The sequence below is a fragment of the Sminthopsis crassicaudata genome, chromosome 2 (genome assembly GCF_048593235.1).
Source record: "Sminthopsis crassicaudata isolate SCR6 chromosome 2, ASM4859323v1, whole genome shotgun sequence".
Classification (NCBI taxonomy): Eukaryota; Metazoa; Chordata; class Mammalia; order Dasyuromorphia; family Dasyuridae; genus Sminthopsis; species Sminthopsis crassicaudata.
The window spans coordinates 340590506-340611416 of NC_133618.1; positions in this window are offsets into that span (position 1 = coordinate 340590506).

Sequence of the window (20911 nt, forward strand, 5' to 3'; positions counted from 1 at the left end):
TTCAGTCAGATAAAGTTGTTAACTCCTGATACAAAAATAATTAACACTATGATAGATATATTATCATTTAATCATCAGTCATCTAATACTCATTTAAACATCTCTGATGACAAGAAGTTTATAGCTTTTGGAGTCAATATCAATTTTTGCTTTTGTTGATTTCTTTTTTTAATTTACATAGATTTATTTTATATCTTGTAATTTTATTGAAGTAATTATTTAAATCAATTTTAATTTACCTGAGAGACCTCTGAGTAAACACCATTACATCACTTATAAAAAGCAACAATTTTATTTCCTGCTTCATTTACTTTGTATTTTCTTCAAATTGTTTGTTATTTGACTGTTTTGATATATAGATACATGAGGAATATTATTATGATTTTTATAATTATCACAATGGTGCATGTAATGAATATACTAATAATTTACATTTCTCAGAGCTGCCTCTTTTGGCCAGGAGTTGAGTCTTACAATGCAGCTTGAAATGAGCAGTTCTTGACAATGATTTCCTATAAGTGAAGTGAATTAAAAATTGTAGAACCTGTTCTCATCACAAAACTCTGAGCCTATCCCCTGACCAAATAATAATACCTATGATTTGAAACAATCACATTCATATTGCCTGGATTCATGATCTTATTATGGAAAAGCACTCAGGCCCTGAAACTGATTGTATTTAATCCACCTTCTCCCATCCTTCCCATTTATTATTTGTGTATAAAATCTTTACCTTTCCTGCAACAGGAAAAGGTCTCCTCCCCAGGAGAACTTCCAGTTTGCAAACTGCATTCTTCTCTTTGAAGTGATTAAACTACTACTTGACATTAAACCTGACTCTGCTTTGCACAGTACCAGCTAGCAATATACATACATACAATCATATATAGTCTCATGAGTTGTTGCCTTCTGTTTGTTTATTCTAAATTTCAGGAAATCTGTTAATTCTCCTTCCAAGTCTTTTCTCAGTTTTCTTACTTGTGTATAATAGAGTCCATCTCATGGATCATGCATGAGAACGGACTTGTACCCTGGCCTCTTCTGGTTGATCACACATTCTCTAGCCTTTTTCTAAAGAACATCTTTTTTTTTTGCAGTACAGGAGAGTTTTGGTTGAAGAATGACAGTACCACCCTGGAACAATGCACCACAAACTTTTTTGCTATTTTATTAATAGCACCAGCTCACAATTTTCTAATGTTTTCCTTTAGAGATTCTATTTCATTTATAATATGGATTATATGGCTGGGAAAAAATAATCCATTTTGACTTCTTGATTTTCTCAGTTACTACTGGAACTACAATTTTTGTTGAAATAGTTGTAGGAGAAATTTGAGGTACTAAGGTTCCTCCTATGCACCCATTTTTGCTAATTTCCCTTAAAAACCTTTACCTGAAAAGAGACATTTTCAGAAAACATGAGCATAGGACATTTTTTCAGCTATAATACAATAATCTTTATATCCCTGTTAAAAAAAAAAAGTAACCTTGGGATAGTTAGGAGGCACAGTAAATAGTTAGGAGGCTGCATCTGGAGTCCAGAAGACTCATCTTCCTGAGTTCAAATCTGACCTCAAACACTTACTATTTATATGATCCCGATCAAATCACTTAACCATATTTGCCTCAGTTACCTCATCTACAAAATGAACTAGAGAAGGAAATGGCAAACTATTCCATTATCTCTGTCCAAAAAAAAACCCAAAACACAAATGGGGTCACAAAGTCCAGCTTGACTGAACAACAACAATAGAAAGCAACTTCAGAACCATACTTAACTTTTCTTTTTCTTTTTCTTTGAACAGATGACCTATGATTTCATTGGCATGAACTCCTGAAACCAAAAAATTTCATTGAAACTTGCTTTGAAATTGATAGCCTTAAAAATATTTGCCTGGGTCACTGAGAGATTAAGCAATTTGTCTAGAGTCCTAGAGGAAATATGTGTTAGGGACAGGATGTGAACGAAGGTCTTCCAGACTTATACTAATACCTATTGATTGCCTTGCTTTATATTCACCTTTTTCCTATTCATCATATTCAATTAGGGTCAAGTCTTGATAGAGGCAGTTTGGTTGAATAGAGACATGGATTTAGAGGTCAGTAGGCTCTAACTCAAGTGACAACTGCCTTGGATCTCAGTTTCCTCATCTGTAAAAGAAAGAAATAAGACTAGATGTCTTCTAAGGCCTCTTAGAAATCTAGATCTTTGATCTTGAATGAATCTACATAGTACAGTGGAAAAAACACACCAGATTTGGAGTCAAAGGTTCTGATGCTATCATTTATCTGTGTAATCTGGACTTTTTAGTCTTTCTAAGATTCAATTTCCTTGTTTCTAAAATGAGTAGGTTGACCCTTTTTACTTCTGTAAATCTATGATCATCTCTAACATTTGTTCTATGTCTTCATTCACACCATGATCAGTGCAGTTCAGGCCCTTAGCACCTCTTCCCTGGACTATTGCAGCAGGCTCTAGATTTGTCTTTCTGTTTTATCTCCCCTCTCTCCACACAGCTGCCAAATTGATATTCTTAAAGTACAGGTCTGACCAAGTCATTCCCCCAAAATACAAGCTCTTTAATTTAAACTTTCCTAGCCTGACTCCTACCCACTTTTCCAGGCTTATTACATATAACTTACTTTCATATATTCTATATGCCAACCAAACTGGCCACTTTGGTGTTCCTAAAATATGACCTTCCATCTTCATGCCTTTGAGCAGACTATCCCCCATGTTTAAAAGGCAATTCTCACTTCTGAATCACAGACACCCTAGCTTCCTTCAAGGTTTAGGTTAAAGGTCACCTGCTACATGAGGCAGCTAGGTGAAGCAGTAGATAGGCCTACAGTTGGGGAGATTTGAGTTCAAATCTGCCTCAGATACTTCTTAGCTATATGACTCTGAACAGGTCATGTTTTGCCTCAATCTTCTCATCTTTCAATAGATATAATAATAGCACCTACCTCAGATTGTTGAGAAGATCAAATGAGATAAAAATATTATAAAGCATGTAATGAAATTCATGGCACTTAAAAAGCATCATATAAAGGTTGGATATTGTTATTATCTCTGCAGTTGTTAGTCCCCCACTGTCCTTTCCACCAAATTCCTTTGTATCTATGGCACACAGTTGGCACACATTACAGAGTCAGATCTCAGACATGGGATGAACATCTTCTTACTTTCAGTGTTGTTATCTCAAGGTATCTCATTTCAGATCTGCAAGAACATGCAATAATTCTAAATACATTTTTATCTTTGCCCTAACGTAGATTTAGCTTCATCTTGTGAGATGTGGTCAGCATTGTTGAATCATTTTCAACTGGTATTTTTTAAAGGTCCATGTGCACAATAATGCTGTTCCACACAAAGCAAACAATTTTAAACTCATAAACATGTAGAAAAAATGGAATTATCATATAAATTGCCGTACAAGACATCTTGGCTAGTCACAACTACCTTTTTCTCTAATGAATATTTTATCGTTGAGCACATAAAAGACCCAATTCACTTCCAAAATGACCATATAATGGTCTGATTTCTTTATTTATTTCTATATCACTATCAGGTAGCATGACATAAAGGATAGAGTCTTGGTCTCAAAAAGACATGTTGAGTCAGCCTCTGACACATACTAGTAGTGTAAACTTTAGCAATCATTAAATGGTAAGAAGTAAGCAGAAGTCCCTTTATCAATGAAATAATAGGTCAGGTGGTCTAATTGATTTCTATTGTGTAAGTCTCCTTCCAACTCTGTTTTCTTTTATTATCTTTTTTCTCTTTTGTTTTTTCTTCTTTTCTTTTTTTTTTTTTTTTTACTTTCCTCTTTTTCCTTTCCTCAGCGTTTTCCCACCTTGCCTTACCTTTCCTTCCCATTTTCTTTTCTTTTCAACTGACTATTCCTATATTATCCAGGCTGGAAGAGTGCAGCAACTTTTCATAGATTCAGTTCCAATGTTAATTAGTATGGAAACTTGAACCTGTTCTGTTTTTTTAGGCCTGGACATGTCTGGTCATCTGTAGTTCTCCACTTTTGGACAGCTATTTGACACAATGGATAAAGTGCTGGGCCTGAAATCAAGGAACCTTGTTTTTCTGAGTTCAAATCTAGCCTCAGATGCATCCTACCTTTGTGACCCTAAGCAAGTCAAGATTTGCCTCAGTTTTCTCATCTATAAAATGAGCTGGAGAAAGAAATGGCAAACCATTCCATTATCTTTGCCAAGAAAACTCCAAATAAGGTTACAAAGAGTTACACATGCCTGAATAACAAAACAAGTCCACTTCTAGCTAGGGCTTCACTATATTGGTTTCAAACTTAGTTCAGATACCCAATTACTTTTAACCCTATTGTAGCTCAGAACTCTTAAACTCAAGCAATCCATCAACCTTCCAACTCTTTCAAATAGGTGTTATAATATTTTCTACATTACTATAAACTTTAGAAATTGAGCTATTTAACAATCAGCACTGACCAAACCCTGAGCCTACATAATATCAGTAAATGTGCTTCTCTTTAACTCTCTATAGTCACAAGAGAAATAAAGATATAAAATAAATGCATCTCAATGCATAGCTGTTCAGGAGTACAGATGTTTTATTAATGAAAATGAATCCAGTTTTTCTTAAGTCATGACAGCAATATAGCATATCATTGTTTGGTTCTGTGCTAGACAGTCCCTGCTGTTTCTACATAGAAATTCCTGTAATACTTAATGGACATCTGGAAGAATTCAGCCAATTAATCAAATGCATGCAGTAGCTAGGCTAATGGCTGTCTGAAAGGGAGATTACATTAAATCAAACTTGTAATATGAATGAAAGCACTTAATCATACATGCAACATTCATTAGATGTGGCACAGCAAGTGTTTTGATTACTTTAATGAAAGATCAGGTAAAGTGCATCAGCTGAAACAGATTGAAAAGACAGCATGCTTACAAATGTTTGATTATGCTAAATATCAACAGAAACAGTGCCAGTAATTTATAGCAAAACATATTTGTAGGAGTCTAGAGTTTGTGAACCCAGTAAAATTTGGGGCCTATTCTCAAAACAATAATTGATATATGATAAAACCAATCAGGTGTCAGGAAAAAAGATTCTACAAATCATGAATGATAACTTTCAGTCACTGAGAGTTTTCTCTTTAAGGACTTAAAATCTTCCGACTGCAATACTGTACCATTTATTTTGAGGGAGAAAAGGATTTCTTCAGTAAAAAGGTATTGCTTTCCCAAAAGGTCCAATAAAAAGCAAGAAGATTGATCTTTTGAAAAGAGATGCTTGGTAGGATACTAATCCTGACTAACACTCAGTTCATCACCATTTTGGAGAACTTCTGGAAAAAAAAGAGTTATAATTATAAAACTATATATCCTCTAACCCAGAAATATACACCATTAGTTCTGTCCCAAGGTGGTCAAGAAAAAAAGGTAAAGAATCTTTGTTTACATATATATATATATATATATATATATATATATATATATATATATATATATTCAAAAATATTTATAGCAGCTCTTTTTGTGTTGCAAAGGACTGGAAATTGAAGAGCTGCCCATCAACAGGGAAATGACTAAACATGTTTTGGTATATGATTATGATGGTAAACAACTGTACTGCAAAAAATGATGAGCAGCATGGTTCTGATTCTTCTTTCACATCATGACTATCATGTTTAATGTGATTGTTCATGTATAATCTATGTCAGATTGATTGCTGTGTTGGGAAGGGGTAGGAGAAGAAAGGAGAAAGAAATGGAAATCACTCATAAAAATAAATGTCAAAAACTATTTTAGAAAAAAACATGAAAAGACTTGCATGACATAATGAAGAATGCAATAAACAGAACCAAGAGAACAATTTATATAGTAATAACAATATTGTTCAAAGAATAACTGTGAATGACTAAGTTATTCTGAGATTGAGTATTACAAATACTCAAATCATAACTACAAAGAATTTATGAGGGAAAATGCAAGCCACCTCCAGAGAAAGTACCTGATAAGTAAAAGTATACAGTGTATAGTTTTACAGATATGTGTGTTACATTAAAAATCCTTGTGAACTATTAAAACAGAAGAAATCCCAGGTTCAAAAAGTGGGACCTGAATGAACCAGGGCCAATTCATAATTGACAATTGTAATTGCATTTATTGCCTTAAATGGAGCTCACAAGCTGGAAGTCAGAGTCTGATCTTTTCAAAGACCAGTTGGAAAGAATGAGATATTTATACTTTTCAAATAAAGGAAGGCAGGGAATCAGGCAGTTTCTAGAAAAGAATGAGGCAGAAAGTCCCATTCCGGAAGGGAGAGGTAGATCCAAGAAATTTCAGGTATCAGAGCTGTGGTACTTTGATGCACTAATCAGAAGTCATTCTTGGTGATAAGATCTGGCAATTCAAGGCTTAAGCACAAAGGAACAAAAACAGATGTATCTGAAAGCCCCATAACCAATATTTAGGAAAGTCTCTGAAGGTAAGAACGTCTTTTAAAGGTCGCAAAGTTGGTGTCAGCTTAATTGACTTCAGAGATGATGATTTTCAACACACCCAGATGTGTTTATTCTTGGCTATCACAAAGGATTGGTTAGTATGGTAAGTCACTTTTTATCTTGGATAATACAAACAGTCAATATATAGATCTTCTCAGTTATTTAGGGGGGGGGAGGATCAAGCAAATCAAGGTAGTTAGTATATCTATTATCACTTGTAAAATGATTTCTCTAGTGCAGGGTAAAGAGGGAAGGAGGGAGAGAGTTTGGAACTTTAAATGTAACAAAAATAAATAAAAATATTTTTAAAAAAGAGAGAAATGATGATTAAATATGGGAAGAAGTGAATGAAAATGTCAATTTTGGTACCTCCAAGAATGATGGTACTCTTGAAAAATGAGCCATGGGCATCAAGCATACATATTAATTATCAATTAATTAATCAACAGAAATCAAGCACTGAGAGAGGTTAGGGATATGAATACACATTTCTTCACTTATTCCAATGGAATTATGGTGGAAAGTGCCATCCACATTCAGAGAAACAACTGTGGAGACTAAATGTGGATTAGAGCATAGTATTTTCACTTTTTATGGTTGTTATGTGTTGTTGTTGTTTTTTTCCTTTCTCATGTTTCTTTTTCCCTTTTGATGTGATTTTTTGTAGCACAACATGATTAATATGGAAATATGTTAAGAAGAATTGTATATATTTAACCTATATTGGATTGCTTGTTGAATTGGGGAAGAGGAGAGAAAGGAAGAGGAGAAAAAATTTGGCATACAAGGTTTTGCAAAGGTGAATGTTGAAAACTATCTTTGCATGTATTTGAAAAAAATAAAATACTATTAAAATTATTTTGAAAGAAATTGAAAAACAAAAGTCTGTCCTTGTGCCCAGGTTAAGAATGGGAAGGGTACATTGAAATCCCAGTAAACACTGGACAGTTACAAAATGAATACAAAGTGATTTGGGGAATAGTGCTAATGATCTGAGGAACCAGGAAAGGAAGTGGCATTTCAGCTGAGAATGAAGGGACCTAGGGATTCCAAGAGGAGGAGGAGAAAAGGGAAAGCATTCTGAGCCGGGGGTAAATCTGCTTAAAGGCATGAAGAACTGAATTTTATGTATGAGGGGTAAGAAGCTAGGCCAGTTTGGCTGGAGCATAGAGAACAAGAGGATTAATATGCAATCAGGCTAGAAAAGAAGTCTGGAACCAGACAGTGAAAGTCTTAGAGATAACATTGTGATACATGGACATGGAATCAGGAAAATCAGAAATTAAATCCACCTCATAAACTCACTAGTAGTGTGACCCTGAGCAAATTATTTAACTTCTCTTAGCCTTATTTTCCTCATCTCTAAAATGTAGGTAATGATACTTCCCAAGGTTGCTGTGAAGATCAAATGGATTGTATTTCTAATATAATTATATTTTTATTTTAGACATAAAGCCACAAAGACTGAAGCTCAAATCCAGACTCAGACAATGGTTGTGTGAGTTGCAAGTGCAAAATGAGATTTAAAAACTATCTAATTCCCAGGATTGTTACATGCATAAAATAATATATTATTTGTAGAGATTTTTACAAAATTCAAAATGGTAGTTGTTATTATCATAATGATGATGTGAAATAAGGGAGCTTGCATTTCATCCTAGAGGCAAAAGGGAGCCATTGAACATCTTGAACATCAAATAGAATTAGTCTGACCTGTGTTTTAACATCATTAGTTTAACAGACAGACAGAGAGACAAATTTGAAAGCTTATTAAGGTAAGAGGTGATGAGGGTCTAAACTAGGTTGGTTGTGATATGAGTAGAGAGAACTGAATAAATGTAAAAGATGTTCACAAAATTGAATCAATAAAACTTGGAAGTTGAATGGATGTGAGAGTAAATAAGTAAAAGTGAAGAGTGATAAATGACCCCTAGTTGTTAACCTGGATGCCAAGAAGAATGATAGTACCTTTGTCTGAAATAGGGAAATTAGAAGAGGTTGGGATGGATGTACAGAAACAAGTATCATCTGTATAGAGATGATAACTGAATTTGTGAGAGCTGATGAGGAGAGAAGGGGGAAGAAGGAAAGGGAAGAAGAGAAAGAGGAAGGGAGAAGAAAGGAGGGAAGGAGGAGAGCTGAGAATTAGAGAAGGACCCAGAACTGAGCATTAGGCTACTCTCATGCAGAAAAGGTTGAACAGTGATAGTGACCTTGTAAAGTGCACTGAAATACCAACAAAATTCAGCAAGAAGAGATACAAAGAAAAATTCCATTTGAAATCATCACAAAGTACGTAAGTCTACTTGCCAAGATACAACCAAAAGATTATATAAATAAAAACACTCTTTATGCAAATTAAGACTATCTAAACAATGCAGAAATATTTATTGCTCATAAGTGGTCCAAGTTAACATTATAGAAATGATAATTCTACTTAAATTCAGTGCCAATCAAATCATAAAAGGATTAAAAGTTAATATGTAAGAAAAAAGTTATGAATCTCTAGGGAAATAATAAAAATGGGCAAAGAAAAGGGGAGTCTAACAGTACAAGATATCAAAATATGCTATAAAGCAATAATCATAAAATATTTGAAACTAAATAAAAATATGTCAACTGGTGGAACTGATTAGGTATACAATATATTGAAGCAAATCAAATGTATATGTACACATATACATAATATAGACATATACATAAAAATAGAGATCTATAGATCTTGATATCTATCAATATGTAAATAGGTAATTAATTCAAATTTATGAGAGTAAGAGCTGTTTCTTCATAAATAAATGGTCACAGAATATGAGCAAGTAGTTTAAGAGAAAGAAATTCAAACTATCAATGACCATAAAAAAGACTTTAAGCAATAATAACTACAAATACAAAATACAAATGCAAAAATTGACCAAAAAAGAAAACAAATGCTGATAGACCTTTGAGAAAACAGTGCCTTTTGGAGGCACTTTTTCTCTAACAGTACAGCCATTACAATAGATTAAAAGCTATTAAATTTGTATTATAAATTGGTATTGGTACTAATTTTTATTGCATTGGCTTTAGCTAGCTATGAGCACTTAATATTTTCCCTGCCTGCTGTGAAATGCACTTCAAAGGACTTCTCACACTATCAGCTGGAAAAATCTTGACCAGTTTAATCATCTCAATGGACTTCTCTCTAATTACATACAGTCATTCTGCCTGGACCTATTTCTCCATGGTTATTTTTCTCCCATCCTTTTGTATTCTCCTCACCCCAGTAATTCTGAGCCCTCAGTTGTTGATATGCACATACTGTCCTCCTTCCTAATTCCTTACTCCTTTACCTGTTTCTCTTATTAATTTCAAATCTAAATCTTCTCCCTCCCAATATGACATTCCCAATCTGCCCACCTCCTTCCCCCCTTCCATTATATTTTCAAATATAGTTTAATTTTCTAGTATACTTAAGCTCTGGTACTACTACAACCTCTTCTGTACTGCTTATTTTCATTATTTTCCTCAAGAATTAGTGTAGCCCTTTGCCAAAAGTGTGAATCAAAAATACTTCCAATCTAATTCACCCAACAACTCTCCGAGAAGCTATAACATGGATAATGGCCATTTCCTGATATACCATTTTGGCAAATGAAATAAACCAGACTGAGACTAATGGAAGGCTCTCAACCCCATTGGTTGAGGGGTGTTTACCTCAAACATGTGAAGATTTCCTCTGCTGAAATACATGGATAAGAATAGTTTGTTCTAATAACCATGAAGATGGCTGAAGCAGGCACCATGGAGCATTTAGAGTTTGGTTAGATATCAAATATGACACTAAGATATCAATGCCATTAGGATGCCACTGTATTCCAATGACTCTGAAAGAGAAAATGAAACTGATGACTTTATCTTCATGTAACTCTTGTCTCATTCAAATTCAAGTCATTTAGATTGAAAAGACATCACTCATACAAATTTACCTTTTTTATCTATTCCAAAGTCCTAGGATGACAGGCAAGTGATGAAGCAGCAGGCATGGATACACTGGGAGTTGTAGACACAATTCTGTACACAGGTAGCCCAGGCTATAGGCTCATCATCTGACTAGATGTAGCAATGGGATTCAGCAACTCCCTGCGTGGTATGAACCATATTTTTGAAGGACTGCACTCCTTACCTTCTGATGTGAGGAAGGGGCTAAAAAAAGTGCCCTAAAATTGTCTGCTTCACTTACTCCTGGCTGGTAGGAATCCAACTCTGTGTCTAAACACACAAAAAATGTACGAAAAGTTTTACAAAAATGTTTTTACTCATGGAACAGGTACATGCTTGTGGAAAATATGAAATCCAGTAGTTGTGAACGAATCCAACCATTCTGGAGAACAATCTGGAATTATGCCCAAAAAGTTATCAAACTGTGCATACCCTTTGATCCAGCAGTGCTACTACTGAGCTTATATCCCAAAGAAATCATAAAGAAAGGAAAGGCACCTGTATGTGCCAAAATGTTTGTGGCAGCCCTTTTTATTGTGGCTAGAAACTGGAAAATAAATGAATGTCCAATTGGAGAATGGTTGGGTAAATTGTGGTACATGAATGTTATGGAATATTATTGTTCTGTAAGAAATGATTAGCAGGATGAATATAAAGAGGCTTGGAGAGACTTACATGAACCGATGCTGAATGAAATGAGCAGAACCAGGAGATCATTATACACTTCAACAACAATACTGTATGAGGATGTATTCTGATGGAAGTGGTTATCTTCAAAAAAGAGAAGATCTAATTCAGTTCCAAATGATCAAATTCAGAAGCTGTTAAATGAAAAAATAAGAACCCTTCTCCAGAGTTTACCAGAAGGAGAGTTCATCTGTCTCCAAAAAGGCAGTGTTTAACTGCATCAACAGTAAAATTCAAGTGAAGCTTAGAGAAATGCACAATTCTTGGCTTAGTAAGAAGGCAAATGAAACTGTTTAATGCTCATAGTAACAATCCAAACTGCTTTTATGATGCCCTGAATGCTATTTATGGGCCAAAGAACTATAGTGCATCTTAACTATTCAGTGATGACAGAATCACATTGATTAGTGATAATCAAGAGCCAAATATTTCCATAGTGTTCTCAACAGACCATGATAGCCAGACTTCCAACTGAAGATATTTGGAATGTCATTAGGCCCTTCTAGTGTGGTAAAGTGCCTGGTGCAAGGATTTACAAGGCAGGGGATCAATTGCAAAAATGATTGAAATCTTCTGGGTTATATGGGAAGAAGAATATATCTCTTAGGAGTTCAAGGATGCCTCCCCTGTTCATCTCTATAAAGATTGTTCCATGACTGCCACAGCAACATGTCTCTCTTAGTCATTTCTGGCAAGATTTTTGTTAGAGTACTTTTTAATATGATGATCCTTAACCTGGAAGACTGTCATCTACCTGAGAGTCAGTGTGGTTTCAGAAAGAGCTGAGAAATGGTCAGTATTGTGTATGCCATCTGACGACTCCAGGAGAAATGCCACGAGCAGGATATGCTCTATATACAATGTTTGTCAATATTTGATTCTGTCACTCCTAAGGACAGCAAAAATCAGAAATGACAGCAAAATTTAGTTGCCCTGAGAATTTCATGAGTATTGTACATCAGTTTCATAATAGCAATACTTGCTCAGGTTCTGACTAGTGAGTGATGCTTTTGCACTTTTCCTAGTCACCAAGGGAAAAAGATGTGCTCCTGTGCTTGGTGTTTTCAGCAATATTGTCTTCAGTGAAGACAAAAAAATGGCATAAAGGTCAGCTCCCTCACTAATTATAAATTATTTAATATAAAAAGACTACAAACCAAAATTAAAGTGGAAGAAGAGTTGGTGCAGAATGTTTTTGTTCACAAATGATTGTGCATTCAATACCACCTCTGAGGCTGAGGTGCAATTAAAGTATAGATCAATTTTCTGCTGCTTGTGCTAATTTTGGCTATAAAATTAACATCAAGACAACAACAAAGGTTCTCAAGCAGCCCCCACCAAACCATCCACATATAGAACCATCAGTTATAACAAATGGAGAAATTCTAAATGCTTCCCTTGGCAGAATTCTCTCGAGGGATGTCCATATAGATGATAAGATTGACAAAGGCATTGCCAGAGCTAGCTCAGTGTTTGGGAGGCTCCAAAGGAAAATGTGGGAGAGAAGAGATATTAGACTGCTTATCAAACTGAAAGTCTACAGAGCCTAACAGCTCTGTAGTGTACTTTATTATTGTATCTCTATGAAATCTGGACAATATATGAGCAAAATGTCATCATGAAGTGAATCATTATCATTTGAATTGTCTTAGGAAGATTCTGTAGATCACCTAGCAAAATAAAGTAGCAGGCATGCATCATTTCTCGAACTAAATTGCCAAACATTCAAACTCTTTTGCAAAGAGTACTACTCTGATGGCTACATTGTTCAAATGTCAAATGTGTATTTGATTTAAAGACTATTTAATGGAGAACTCACACAAGGCAAGTACTGGCTATGGAGGTCAAAAGAAAAGGACTGCCCATCAAGGCATGCCTGAATCAAAGAAGATGCTATACTCTCTGAGGAAGGAGAATAGTTGTAGCTCAAAAGAAACAGGAGGGACATGTGGACTATTTGTGCCCAAGATGTGGCATTCCAAGCTCATGTTGGTTTGATCATATTGGTACAGTCAGAGAGTACATTTTTACTGTACCTTGATCCAACATAGTAATGTTATTTTGATCTTCTTTGAAAATGAAAGACGAGTTCTTGCTTAGTCTTAAGTGATACTGACATCCCTTAAGATTTGTTTTCTTTCTTAACTGCTTGAAATAAATTTTATTTGATTTTAAGTCTTTGGACTTTGGCTGTAACATTTGTGAGTTTCAATAAGAAAACTGATTCAATTATGATAGTGTCTGCCTTTAAGCTAAAGATCACTGTACTTTTTTGGCTCTAGTAGTTCTGTTCAGTTTTTTTTTTTTGAGTTCTTGAAATAAAGAACACATATTTTTTGTTTTTGCTTTTTGGTGGTGATTTTCAGGAATTCTTTTTTTTTTATTTTTACAAGAATTTTATGCATAGATAATTTTTCAGCATTGACAATGCAAAATCTTTTGTTCCAACTTTTCCCCTCCTTCCCTCTACCCCTCCTCCCAGACGGCAGGTTGATCAATACATGTTAAATATGTTAAAGTATAAGTTAAATACAATATGTGTATACATGTCCAAACAGTTATTTTGTTGTACAAAAAGAATCAAACTTATAAATAGTGTACAATTAGCCTATGAAGGAAATCAAAAATGTAGACAGACAAAAATAGAGGGATTGGGAATTCTATGTAGTGGATCATAGTCAACTCCCAGAATTCTTTCACTGGGTGTAGCTAGTTCAGTTCATTACTGCTCTATTGGAACTGATTTGGTTCATCTCATTGTTGAAGAGGGCCTCATCCATCAGAATTGATCATCATATAGTATTGTTGTTGAAGTATACAATGGTCTCCTGGTTATGTTCATTTCACTCAGCATCAGTTCATGTGAGTCTCTCCTGGATTTTCTGAAATCATCCTGTTGGTCATTTCTTACAGAACAATAATATTCCATAATATTCATATACCACAATTTATTCAGCCAATCTCCAATTGATGGGCATCCACTCAGTTTCCAGTTTCTGGCCACAAACATTCTTGCACATACAGGTCCCTTTCCCTTCTTTAAAATCTCTTTGGGATACTCTTCTAGTAACACTGCTGGATCAAAGAGAATGCACAGTTTGATAACTCTTTGAGCATAGTTCCAAATTGCTCTCCAGAATGGCTGGATGTATTCACAATTCCACCAACAATGTATCAGTGTCCCAATCTTCCCACATCCCCTCCAACATTATCTTTCCCTGTCATTCTAGCCAATCTGACAGATGTGTAGTGGTATCTCAAAGTTGTCTTAATTTGCACTTCTCTGATTAATAATGAAAGTCAAAGGATTCTTAAATTGTCTGAGAGTTTAGTTGTATTTGATAATGGTTATCACACCTATACTTTCAGTCCTTTGTTTTCATATTTCTTTATTTTTTTAATTTTTTTGCTGAGGCAGTTGGGGTTAAGTGACTTGCCCAGGCTCACACAGCTAGGAAGTGTTAAGTGTCTGAAGCTGGATTTGAATTCAGGCCCTCCTGACTTCAGGACTCTATCCTTTGCACCAATCTAACTGTTTCCTCATATTTATTGTTGTTTCATTGAATCACTGAGTTCTATTTTTCAGGGTACTGACTTTAGGCCAATCCCTTCAGATGTTCTTGTCTGCATTGATTTTGGCCCAATTTTCTTCTTCTGTATCTACTGTAGACTTCAGTCCTTGGAGTGGTCCTTGTTTCAGGATGCATCACCTTGTGCTGTCCTCACCGAATGGAGAAGCTAAATTATATTTTTCTTTGGTTCTGTGGTTTTACATGGCATTTTTCTTTGCTATTAATAGATATCGCTTCAGGGATGTGGGTTTGTCTAGAACTTTTTACTTAGCCATCTTAACCAGAACTCTCTAGAGTAGATTCTTAGAAAAACTCTTAAGATTCCGTTTCACTGATACTAGAAATAATTACATTGGAATCAAAGAAGAGGGAAATTTGATAAAAATATTAACATTCTCCTATTCAACAAGAGAGGATTTTCTTTCCCTTAGCTAAACAAAGAAACAAATAAAAAGGAACCAGATAATTTGAGAAAACTGGAAAGAATATATTACTATTTAAATTTTATTCCAATTACATAAAGTCAGGAAGCTGCTTGAGTTCTCCCTCCACATCACATGAAAACAAGTTTCTGAACAGAATCTGATGGAATGAAACCACTCTCCAGCTCAAGATAGATTGAAAAAACTTCAAGAAAGGACAGTCTCACTGGGGTGAAAAGGATGTTCAGCCCACGTTAAATAGACTCTAGGAAAGTTGGGGGGAGGTCATAATCACAGCAAATCAGCAACTAAGACCCTCAGTCCTGGCTCAGTAGAGGAGGAAATCAGGGTGGGGGGGGGCAGCTTTCAATCCCAGTTCAAATAGCAAATTCTGGGGAAATAGGCTATTTCCTGAAAAGAACAGGCAAAGATATCTCCTCCAAACTCAAGGAGTTCCTGTGTTCAAAGGCAAGGCTTAAAACTGCCCAGAAAGATTGGGACAGCACCACCTTTACCCCAGGAGCAGAGTTCAATTTTAAAAATAAAAAAGAGGAAATGCCAAAAGAAAAGGAAAGAAAATGAGCAAGAAAAACAAAATAGAACCTTGACCATAGAAAGCTACTATGGTGCCAGGCAGACCAAAACACAAACTCAGACAAGGTCCACCAAAGAAATCTCAAAGATAAAATAAATTGGTCTCATGCCCAAAGAGGCTTGGAAATGCTTATTAAAGACTTCAGAAGGCAAATGAAAGAGGTAGAAGAAAAAAAATGAGAAAAGGTTATTTATCATTTATCTGGGAGAATAAAAGAAACTTAAGAGTTAAAAAAAAAAAAAAAGTAGAACTCTGGAATCCCAAAGCAGATTGATAGTTGTTAGGCAAATACATTAGCCATTATGTGATTTGTGGCCAAACTTCAAGGATTAAAATTTAAGAAATATGTGAAATGTTCTCAGTAAGCTAGGATGAGGTCTCTATAAAGATCATCCAAGTCCCTGGACCAGCAAGAGGAGTTTAAAGGAAAAAAAAACTAACCTCATTAGACAACAGAATAGACCATAAATTTGGGAGATAACAGGCTTCATTAATCAAGAGTGAGAGTTCAAGACAAGGAAAATATTTTGATAGTTCTAGGGTTTTCTCCTTTTTCTAACAAATCAAGGAAAATCTTACAGGATTTACTCTAAGAAAACATAGCAGCCAGAAGTGGATAATTTATGTGATCCAAGGCAGCATTGTCCATAATCATAATGTCCAGAACTAGGAAGATGATAATCCCAGTAAAAAAATTTTCTTAGACCATGTTTAAGAACTGTCTTCAATTCTGACATTTCTTTATTCTTGGTAGACTGATTGATTTTAGCTTCTCTCAAAATTGTCAAGGAAAAGTTAGCCAATAGATTTTTAGCTTCCCAGACAATATCTATATGGGGCAGCACAGGACTCATGGTTAGTATTCATCTGTTTCAGAGGTATAAACAGTTTATATTTGTGGGGAGAAGGCCCATCAGAAAGTGGACAGAAGCCTTGAATGTAGGGAAAAAGCACCTTTGCTGGGTTATACCCATGACAAAGTGAATGTTGGCATGATTCCAAGTGCAAAGTATTCAAGATAGTCATAAATCCTCATTGATTTGAAAGCATTAGGGAGGTATGTTTGCCTGCAGTTTAATAAGGGCATATTATCGAGGAATACTGTCATTGTATTATGACTGAATGGAGATCCATTGGCAGGAGGGTTTGTGTGGTTAGACTCAATTTCTTTTTTTTTTATTATTAATTAATTAATTTAATTAATTTTTACAAAAATTTTATGCATAGGTAATTTTTCAGCATTGACAATTGCAAAACCTTTTGTTCCAACTTTTCCCTTCCTTCCCCCCACCACTTCCCCCAGATGGCAGGTTGACCAATACATGTTAGAAATGAAATTTCTCTTTGTATCTCTTGCTGTTGCAATTTATTGGTGATGTATAAAAATGCTGAGGATTTATGTGGATTTATTTTGTACCCAGCAACTTTGCTAAAGTTGTGAATTATTTCTAATAACTTTTTTTATTAGAATCTCTGGGGTTTTCTAAGTATACCATCATATCATCTGTAAAGAGTGACAGTTTGATTTCCTCATTACCTACTCTTATTCCTTTAATCTCTTTCTTGACTCTTATTGCCAAGGCTAGCATTTCTAATACAATATTGAATAGTAATGGTGATAGTGGACAACCTTGTTTCACTCCTGATCTTATTGGGAAAGGTTCCAGTTTATTTCCATTACATATTATGCTTACTGACGGTCTTAATGACCAATACATGTTAAATATGTTAAAGTACAAGTTAAATACAATATATATATATACATGTCCAAACAGTTATTTTGCTGTACAAAAAGAATCAGACTTTGAAACAGTGTACAATTAGCCAGTGAAGGAAATCAAAAATGTAGACGGACAAAAATAGAGGGATTGGGAATTCCATGTAGTGGTTTATAGTCAATTCCCAGAGTGGTTAGACACAATTTCAATGAAAAGGAAGCTAGGAGGTCTCTGTTTAAGATAGTAGTTTACAGAATGGTAAAGTTGTTCTCAGGGCAGCTACATAATGCAGTGGGTAGAAACCCTACTTTACTCAGAAGAAACTGAATTCAAATTTGATCTCAGCTATGTGATCCTGGGCAAATCACTTAACATTTATTTGCCTCAGCTTCCTCATCTTATTTACCTGGTATCTTTAATGGCTTTTCACTCTAGAAAAGAAGCTGTTCTTCAGATGCTATGTAGATATCTTCTTATTACTCTGGGGAGCAGGAAGCAATCAGAAATCTCTCTCAGTCTGTGAGGCAATAGTCTTTAAGCACTTATGTCTCAGACATTATGCTAAGTACCAAGGATAAAAAGAAGTGGATGATAAATTGGAATGGGGAATTACTTTGTGGAAAACAGACCAACCAGCCATTGCAACAATCTAAGCATGAGGTGATGAAGGCTTGTACAAGGATGGTGGCATTATCAAGGGCAGAAGTAGTGTATGTAAGAAGATAAAACTGACAAGTTTGGCAATAAATTGGATTAGGGATGGTGTGAGAGAGTGAGGAGTCAAGAATGACACATAGATTTTGAACTTGGTTAACTGAGAAGATGGTACCCTTAGAGAAGTTAGGAAGAAGACTTTTTTTGGGAAAAAAATAATGAATTCCGTTTCAGATATGTTGAGTTTAAGGTGTCTACAGAACATGCTGCTTGTGATACCCAATGAACAATTGGAGATGTTAGTTTGGAGGTAAGCAGAGGGTTAGGATAAATAAATTCAAGAATTATCATCATAAAAATAATAATTAAAAATACAAAAGATAATGAGATTGGCAGGTGAAATGTATGGAAGAAGAGAAGAGCCCAGGAAAGAGCCCCTGGTTAATAAGAAATATGGGAGTTCAGAGAAATATTTTAAAAGAGTAAATATAAACAAATAATTAGAAGGGATATAATGAGAAGCATTTAACTTTGAATAGGAGAAGAGGAGGGATGATAATCCAGCAAAGGAGACTGAAAAGGAGCAATCAAAAAAGTGAGAGTAGAAGAGAGAGTAGTGTCAAAAACCCAGGAAGGAGTATCAAGGGAAAGAGGGTTATTAACTGAGCTCAAAGGCTTCAGGGAGGTCAAGAATGGTGAGTACTGTCATCCTGATTGAGGAAGATCTGAGTTCAAATTCTATCTCAGCTGCTTGCTGAATTGATCCTAGGTAAGTCAGTCTTTTTTTTCTTATATATAAAATGGAAGAAATAAAAACAACTTACATAAAGGATTGTTATAAGCACTTTGTAAAACTTAAACTATTCTACAAACATCATATAAGCTACTACTGCTGCCATCATGTGCATGAGAAATATTGTAGCCTATCTGAGCCACTAGAGAACTGGCTGGGAACTTTCTGGGAACTTTAAATGGTAAAACTTTCCTTTCTTTTCTCCCATTTCTTCCTCCCAAGCAAAAGGATGATTTCATTTTAAAGTTTATCTCTGACTTACATGAACTAATGCTAAGTAAAATGAGCTCAGTAAAATGAGATCCCAGGAGAGCATTGCACATAGCAACAAGATTATATGATGATCAATTCTGATGGACATGGCTCTTTTCAACAATGAGATGACTCAGGCCATCTCCAATGATCTTGTGATGATGAGAGCCATCTACACCCAGAGAGAAGACTATGGGAACTGAGGGTGGAACACAACATAGAATTTTCACTCTTTTTTTGTTGTGGTTTGCTTGAAGTTTATTTTCTTTCTTATTTTTTCCCTTTTTTATCTGATTTTTCTTGAATAGCAAGAAAATTGTATAAATATGTATGCCTATTTAACATATATTTTTTACATTTAACATAAATTGGATTTCTTGCCATCCAGAGAAGGGGTTGGGAAGAAGGGAGGAAAATTGAATTTGAATTAAATGTCTTCCTGACTACAAAATCTAGCACTGTACCCCCTAGTTGTCTACCAAATTTTTTTAAAATCCAGCAAAATGCAAAATTAAAATTTAAAAAGACAATTCCATATCTAATAACCATTTGCAAAACCAGTAAATTTTGGGCTACTTTAAATTTAACTTTACTTAAATTCAACTTTAAATTAAATCCATAAAAGGCAGAAATGTATTTAAAAGTAATTAAGTTACAAGAAAAAATTAGAAATAAAATTTTGTAGTACTGGTATATATTAAATGCATGCAGCAATAATGTAAGAAACTTTGCTTTAAAAAGGTATAAAGCTCACAAAAGAAAAAAAATTATATACATTTTCACATCAGCTTTCTTACTTTCCTTCAGTCTCACTCCTATCCAGTTTTGTTACTCATCCATTTGAAGGCAGATGGGAGTGATCAGTTTTCAACCTTCCTCCAGTCCCGCTCTCTACCCAGTCTTGTGATTCTTCCATTTGAAGGTAGGTGAGAGTATGAGGAGGGAGTTGGAACACAATAGTATATTGGAGCTACTATTCCCAAGAAATCTGTCATCAGGTCTTAAAGCTTTCCCATGCTCCCAGAGAAAGTCTGTTAGTAAATTTGATTATATTTGAGGGGGGGAGGAATCAAGGACTTTATTTATACTGAAAAATAATTATCAAGAGAATATAAAAATAAAAGCTTTTATTAATATATATTTTTTACTTTATAATAATTTACCCCCTCTCTCAGAGGGGAAAAGACAAAAAAGTCAGTATAACTGATCCACCCGTTAGAAAAGTCAAAAAATACAAATGCAATACAAATGCAAATATATGCTTATGTGTTACAATATAGGCAATATTTGTGCAAAGGAGTGGGATGGGAATATTGTCTCTAATCTCCTTTTGAGCTGTTCTTTTTCTTTGTAATTTTGCAACATTTAGTTTTGGGGTTTTGTGTGTGATTCTTTCAGTTTACATTATTGTTGTTATTGCTTATATATTTTCTTGGTTTTATTTCATTCTATTAACAAAGGTCTCTCTGTATTTATCATACTTAGCATTTCTTAAAACAGAATAATTCACTAAATGCCATTTGCCCTAGTTTCCTTCATTCCTTCAATATCTTTGCCAAAAAAATTGATATATAATTTCATTTTGAAATACTTTTCTATTTCATGCTTTATTACTAAATTTCGGTTTTCTTATCTGTAAAATGGAAATAATAATTAACCATCTGACAAAGTTGTGAGAATCAAATAAAATATTGTATATAAAGCCTTTTGCAAAGCTTAAAGCACTATATAAATGTT